This window comes from Beta vulgaris, chromosome 1 (genome assembly GCF_026745355.1).
Source record: "Beta vulgaris subsp. vulgaris cultivar EL10 chromosome 1, EL10.2, whole genome shotgun sequence".
Lineage (NCBI taxonomy): Eukaryota > Viridiplantae > Streptophyta > Magnoliopsida > Caryophyllales > Amaranthaceae > Beta > Beta vulgaris.
The window spans coordinates 56870072-56878251 of NC_079202.1; positions in this window are offsets into that span (position 1 = coordinate 56870072).

Sequence of the window (8180 nt, forward strand, 5' to 3'; positions counted from 1 at the left end):
CATAAAGGTAGAAAATATGAGTTTATTTTCTAGGATTTATGTAAGTATATGAAAACGTAAAAGGTAATGCATGGAACAACGTGTCAAAAGGAACACGTGAAATTTAGAATCGAAAGTATTTAAGAGTCAGTAAGTCTGTTGCATATTATTATCTTGATCTATAGGATTTATTTAGAGTTTGTTTCTTAATAAATCTCTACATGATTAATTGTTTTTAAATAATATGCATTACTTGTTTTAGGATATATTTTAGTTTTAAATAAAAGATAAGTTTTAAATAAATAGTTTTGAATAATATTGGTTTTAATTTAGGATTCTAACTTTATGTCTTTCGTTTATTTAATCTTATCTTATTGGTTTTTGAAAATAAAAAGCCTAGATTTTTAGTACGTATATTGAGTTTTTGTGAGTGTAGGAAGTTGACGCGAGTTCTTGTACGTATAGGAACTCATGTACTTATGTCAGGTTTATGAAAAACAAATTCAGTAAAATATTTTTGCATAAGAAAGTAAATAAAAAGTGAGTTTTGGAAAAATATCTCTTGGATTATATTTTGATAAAATATTGCCTTTTCTCCAAGTATTTATTTTCTTTTGTTTCCTATTTTTACTCTAACTGTTTTACAGTAAACGTAATTTAAGTAATAATGCCCAACTCTGTGACTGCTTGCTTCTTCCCCAATTTTGTCCATTTAAATGATCATGGGTTAGTGGAGAAATAAGTAGAAGTGGTTATCAAGTCTTATGCATGCTATAAATAAAGGCTTATTTCTTCATTCCAAATAATCTAACTTGTTTTAGTCTTTCAATAGTGTCTAACTGGTGTCTTTCTATAGTATGTGACTTGTGTCATTTCAATTTTTTTTTTAAGTTTGTTGTCCAAACTCGCTACTTTAACGGGTCGGGCTGTGAGGACTTAACGGGCCGTCCCGTACATGAACAAGTAGGGTTTAGGGTTATAGAGTTACACGGTTTAGGGTCGTTTAAGGTTATAGGTTACAAGGTTCAAAGTTTTGGGATTATAAATGATTTAGGTCTTAGAGTTACATAGATCGAGATGATATACACAAACATATCAACAAGATCAAAGATCATATCAAACACATATGAGACCAGACTTTGTATCGTAAGATAATATTCTCAACACAAAGATCTTTCAATTTCCTACTTTGCTATTGCACGAAGGTGAAGAGGAACAAAAATACAGTTTCATAACTGAATATAAAAACTACTAATTTTGTTTACTCCCATTTAGTTCATTTGATCCTTTCCTGTTCTCCTTAATTTCCTGTATTTATCACGACTCTTGACTACATGCTCTTGAATGGAGTTAAAATAGGAAAAAGGACTTGAATTTTTCAAATTTTGTTCGAAATTTTTATTTTCATTCGTTAATTAAGGACCTATAAACTAAAAATATAATGTTACATATGCCATTTTTCTTATCCTATTGCCTCCTTTTGTTCTTAATACTTCCAATATATACTTTCTTTCCATATGATAAATTGAATTCATAATCAAGTCCCCCATATAATAAAAAGCACTAGTTACTCACAGTTAGGGCCCGGGGTACTAATCAAGCCAGTCAATCATGAGCAGATGCCTACTCGACTCAACTCGAGAACTTTTCAACCTTGCTCGACTTTACGCGTCGATGCTTTTTAGCTCACCAGACCCTGCATTCTTAACTCATGCTTGTTAAATTCTGTTTGTAGCACGACTCGAAACTCGACTTGAATCGAGCTTGGTCTACTCAAGTAGATCGACTCGAGCCTGAGAGGCTCAACTCCAAGGATTTGAACCAACGTCATAATTTAAGTTCATACCTTATTAAGACCATATACAATAGTAGTATGCATAAAGAGACTTTAAAAAATGGCTTGGGTAAGAGTAATATTTGTTAGGGTTGTTCGTGGGTTGGATTGGTGGTTTGGGATAATCCAAACTAGACTACAAATATGTGATTTGACATTTTTTTCAAATCAAATCGCACATTATTGCCCAAACCAACCAAAACCACACCATGTGAAACGGTTTAGTACACTGCATTGCAGTTTAACCATAATTTCATTCGTGATATGAGTTTTATGACCAGTTTTTATATTTATGGATGGAGTGGTTTAACTTTTTTTTTTTTTTTTTTTATAGTTGTGGACTAGGTAAAGTTTTGTAAACTTATTGATAGAAAATGTTAACCAGCTACAAATATTGAAAAAGAAACTCATAAATGATCGTTGATCAAAACTAAATACATAGTTCTTGTAAAAGTAGACATATATAAATACAAGGATCCGAAATGTCCAATGTCAAAAAAAAAAAAAAACTTGCAATATACATGAGTAAGTTCTATGTCCTCAATCTTTCATATCTACTTCTGCGTGCACCTTATTTTTCCAGTAGCTAGTAGCAACTATCTTTGACTCTAACCTTATCTTTGCAGCAAAAGAAGTGATTATACCTTAACCTAATCTTATGCCTTTTGTTTAAGGTATTTTATAACAAATTCAAAATAGATATAAAGTTTAATTTTTTTAAAACTTCATCTTAATATTTTTGCAGTTTATGGTGTGCTATGATTTTACAAAGATTCAAACCCAACCTAAACCGCAAACCGTGTTTTTGCTGAAATCACAAACTAACCCACAACTATGAAACTGCAAACCAATTAAAAAAAAAAATTTGAGTTGCGGTTTGGTGGCGTCGTACCATACTCTGAACAACACCATCTCATTATAATTTACGATGTGAGACATGTTTTCCCTATTTTGAACTTTTCTCGTAGTTGTGGTTCTTCCTTCATCTTTCCTTTTTTTTTTTTTTTTTTTTTCTTTTTATCGAATTTGCCGCTTTTTTTATTATTAATGAGTCCCTAATTTTATTTTAATTTGGATATAAAAAAAGAATTATTTGATTCATATTTTTAACGGTATAAGTATAGAAGGACTTTATTTTTTCACTTGTAATATTTAACTTATATGAGTATTAATTCTATATTAAATTAAGTAAATTCCTAACTTATAGTTGTTCACTAGGTTATCGAGTCGAGCAGAATTATGTTTAACTCGTGCTTGTTAAGGTTTTGAGTCAAGTCGACTCAACTCGAATTAGATTTTGACCAAATCGAGTTTGAATTATATGCAAGCTACTCAACTCAATTAACAATCTTACACTTGTCAATATGAATAAATTGAAAACTATTCAACGCTACTTAAATTATTTAGTGGCAGCCTAGGGCATCATTTGTTTTTTTTTTTTGAGGGGTAGGAAGCTCGTACAAGACAAAACGAAAAGAAAACTAGAAAAGCCTAGGACATAATTTGTGCCACTTCTTAGTTTTTTTTTTTTTTTAAAACATGATAGAGAATTGGCATCATCCATGCAAAAATTATTTAAAGAGACAGTCTAATTTTAATATAAAAGTAGACTAGTTACTAAATGAATTAAACTAGTCATCGAAAAAAATTAACCTATTTAGTCACTATTGGGATAATTCTCTTTTTAATATTGGGCTTACCATTGCCTAAAGTAGACGGTCTCTTACAAGACAAACTCTTCCAATATTTATGTTGCTCACGATTCAGTTTAGTAGTTGTTAATAAATGATAGTAATGAGAATGAATTTTAAGAGTAATGTGATAAGGAAAGGACTAACAGCTCGTTTGGTAAGAGACCATAAATGGTGGGAATGGTAATGCATTAGAGTGTAAATTTTTACTAAAAATCCAATGTCATTACCTATGATAATGCTACTCCATCCCAAGATATCCATTTTATTCCTAAAATCTCATTACTATCCATAACCACATGGAAATGTGGTATTGAGTGGCAATAAAAATTTATAAAGGAAAACTCATGTTTTGTGATAAAATTTCATTCCCATGGTCATTGACATGAGAATTTCTTTACAAATTTACACTAAATTTCATTACCTTTGGGATTACCACTATTTATAACCACTAACCAAACGGACCGTAAGTTCCATGTTTGTGTTTTTCTCCATTGGGATACAATCTCACTCCTAAGCTTGTGTTTTTTTTCTCCAAGGGAAAGCAATTTTCATTACTACTCATTAATTACCACCTACAAAGTGGTATTGGATAAGATTGAAATTTCAACGTAACAAAAAAAAAATAAATACACACTTTAGGATATATTAGTATTACTATGGAAATAAACAATTATTTTCATGACAATTTTACATACAAATTCATTTCCACTATCATTATCGATAACCAACTATCAAACGGACAGTAAATCACAAATCCAAGTACCTTGTAACAAAAATCTAAAACATACACAGTTGAACTCCTCAGTTTAACAAGATTTTTCTTTGGACTTCGGTTTATACCGTTGCTTTTGCCCAGCCACTAGCTCGTTGATGCGTACTCTATATTGCAGTACCCCATTGTTCCCAATTTCTATGTACAATTTTTTTTTTGGTTGGAAGTCATCTAGCTCCGTTAACAAAATGTTCAAACAAGTCTTGGATGGATCAGGCTCATAATAATGTATGTGAACCCAAACTTACTATATATGACACAAAATAAGAATTGTCCGTGGGTTGGATTGTTGCGGTTTGAGATATAACCCAAACCAAACCGTAAACATACAATTTGACATTTTTCCAAATCGAATCTCATCGCACCTTTGCCCAAACCAACCCAAACTACACCATGTGAAACACTTTGTGGACTATTTTTCATCCATGATATGAGTTTTGCAATCTAAGAATTAAGATATTTGTATAATGTTTGTGGACTATTGTAAAGTTACTATAAACTTGTTAGAAAATAGTTAATTAGCTACAAATAGTTGGAAAAGTAACTCATAAATGACTTATAAAATATGTAGTAAAAAGTTCTTGAAAATACAATGCATAGTTCATCTAAATAGTTTTGCTATTTATGTGCGATTTGGTTTTACAATGATTCAAACTAAACCCAAACCGCTAACCACGATTTGCTTGAAATCACAAACCAAACCCAAAATTTTGAAACAGCAAACCAAACCAAAACATAGAAAAGCGGGTTGGGTTGCAATTTAGTGCAGTCGTCCAGACCATACTTTAAACAACCCCACAGTAACCATTGCTCCATTATCTTCAACTTATTTTTGTCGAACTTAACTTATTTTTGCTGACTTTAAGTTATTTTTGTTGAGCTTAGCTTATTTTTGTTATATTAAAACTTATATTTTTTGTGAACTTAAATTATTTTTGCTGAAGTAAACTCATTACTAAAACTTATTTTAGTAAGTTGAGGAGAATAAAACCTATATATTATACAAAAAGTAATGAATTATATTAAATAAAAACTGACTACATGATATGTGGTTCACATTGAGTTAATATGCTCTAGATATATTCAAGGTTTTTTTTTTACAGAGTCTTATAGAAATGATGCCTAAAATTTAGATCAAATTCCATCTACAACATTGTACTTAGTCACTTTCGTTCTACCATTGGAGGAACTCTTCTCGCATGAATCGCTAAACAAACTGAATCAAGCTATTGTCTTTTGCCATATTATTAGAAGGCTTATCCTCCACCTTGGGGATTAGTGGATGGCGGATTAATTGACCGGAATATACTTTGCTTACCAATAATGCATATGTCTGAACCACCTAATCAGGGCCGTTCCTGATAATTTTTGGGCCCTAGGCGGACCTAAAAACAAAGGCACCTATATGAGTCGATCCTAATATTTTATAGACCATATAATTAAAACCTTCGTACCTAAAACTATAATCTATATTTTGTTAATGATACCAATAAAAAATAAGCACATAATATAAAAAAAAATTCCACAAAAATAGCACAAATTTCACTAAATATTCAAAAAGTGTATCAATTTTTATTTAACTGGTCATATTTAATTTTTTTTTTTGGGCCCCACACGATCGTGGGCCCTGGGCGGTGGCACTCCTTGCCTACCCTCAGAACCGGCCCTGCACCTAATAAAGTCTTCTCATGTCAATAGACTAACTTAAAAATCTGTTTTCTTGATTTTATATCTTCGCAACGTTTTTCATATGGTGCAGGGATGGATCCAGAATTTCAATAATGGTTGGGCACAAAAATAATCAACCTAATATTATGCAAAAATTCAAAAAATCGAAAAATACATAAAATCACCCACAAAAAATTATTTGTATTTAAATTACAATCTAATATTTTTTCTATATAAATTACTACAATTGTTCTCGTCGAATCTTCATATTTTGGAATCCGCAATCAAATAAAAAATCAAGTCAATTTTATATTATAAATAATAGTTTAATATTCAAATAAAAAAATTAAACAATCTCATTGTTATTCAATCAAGAAAGCAAGTAGTAAATTTGAAACAAAAAGTAAAGTCAATTGGTAGTTTGATACTTGTGAAAAAAACGAAAAAGAAAAAGAAAGATTGAACATACAATTTGCATTAGTGCGTGATGGCGAGTTGCGTGACTTGCGTCTTCTTGTCAACTAATACTCTATTGTTGCAATTCGCAAAGCTGAATTGTTGTTCTCAAGACATAACACTCGATGGCAATGTTAGGTTATTTTTTAGGTTTCACTTTTTACACTTGTGGAAAAAACCTTATATGTCACTTAGTAACAGATGCGATTTAGTAAAACCGCATCCAAAAATCAACATAAAAAATAAGAGGAAAAGCTGGGAGGACAATCTGATGTGGTTTGATGGACCGCATCAGATTTTATTACTTTTTTAAAATCTCATGTAGCCCATGTTCTTGGCATGCGTGCCCATTTTCCGTGGCCTCAGGACTCCCAGCCCACAATTGGACCGCGTAACCAACGCTCTCCTTCCCTCTCATAACCATCTCCTCTCTCTTACAAACCCTGAAATAACCACCAAAACGACGCCTTCTCCTCTCACAAACTTTAAAACGACGCCCTTTCCTCTCACAAACCTTAAAACTCCTATTCCTCTCCTCTCCTCACCGTCTCACAAACAACCACCGTCATTTTCACTATCCGTCGTTTGTGGCTGTCAGTCAGTGGCGTTCTCCTCTAAGATCTCCACTCCGTCGCTCGTTGCTATCAACATCCATCGCCACGACCGTCGCTCGTTGCTGTCAACATCCACTGCCACGACCGTCGCTAGATCTAGGGGTTCGGTTCATTTTTTCGTTTTTAGTTTTTATTTTCGTACCACTTTGTTATTTTCGTTTCTAATTAGCTTAGTTTTAAATTTTCGTACCACTTTCATTTTTGTTTTTAATTTATTTTCGTTTATGTAATTGATGTAATTTATGACTCGTAATTTAGTTAATTTATGTTTCATTTTCGTTGTAATTTAAGTATTTAATTTTATCATTGAAATTTATTCTTTAGTTTAGTTTATGTTATATTTTATAATTTATGTATGCTATTTTTTAGTTTAAATTCATTCGTTTGTAATTTATGTTATTTTCGCTTGTTGGACTTGTTTCGCTGTTGCTATGTAACTTTTTTTAAAAAAAATTTAAAAAACCTTACAATCTGATGCAGTCAGTTTTGAAAACCGCATCAAATTCTTACCATACTGATGCGATTTTTAACTGCATCAGTTTTTAAACGCATCAGTTTTTTTGTTACCTGCCGCGGGCCCATCTGATGCGGACCATAAGCGCATCAGTAAGCCCGATTTTGATCGCATCAGATGGGCTTTTTTCGACTAGTGTTAGGTTCAAAAAGTACCTTTGTTCTAATCTTTGGCAGGTTAAAATAATATATTGGGATAGTGGAATTTGTGAAAACCGAGTAGTAGTACTACGAAGGGAGTCCGAAAGATTGACGGAAGGCGTTTTTTTAAAATAAATTTTACTAATTTTTTAAAAAAAATTAATGATGGGACACGTGCCACCCTGGACCACAAGTGGGTCCGCTTATGATATGGTCGGTGTCGGGGTGTATATGTAAACTTAAAGAAAATATAAAACCTTTTTATCAAACAACTCTAAAATACAATACTCTCTTGCTTTCCCCAAAAAAGAAAAAGAAAAAGAATCTCTATTCGCCTACAAGTCTATTATTTACACTATGTTCATCCATCCGCACATTTGAAATTTCATGCTTCATGATCATAATCTTCTAAAAGTGTAGGCAGGCTAATATTTCCCTTGTGGGTTTTCCTTCCAAGGAAAAAGAAAAAAAAAGAAAAAACTATGCATGTAACTCTATTCAAATAAAAA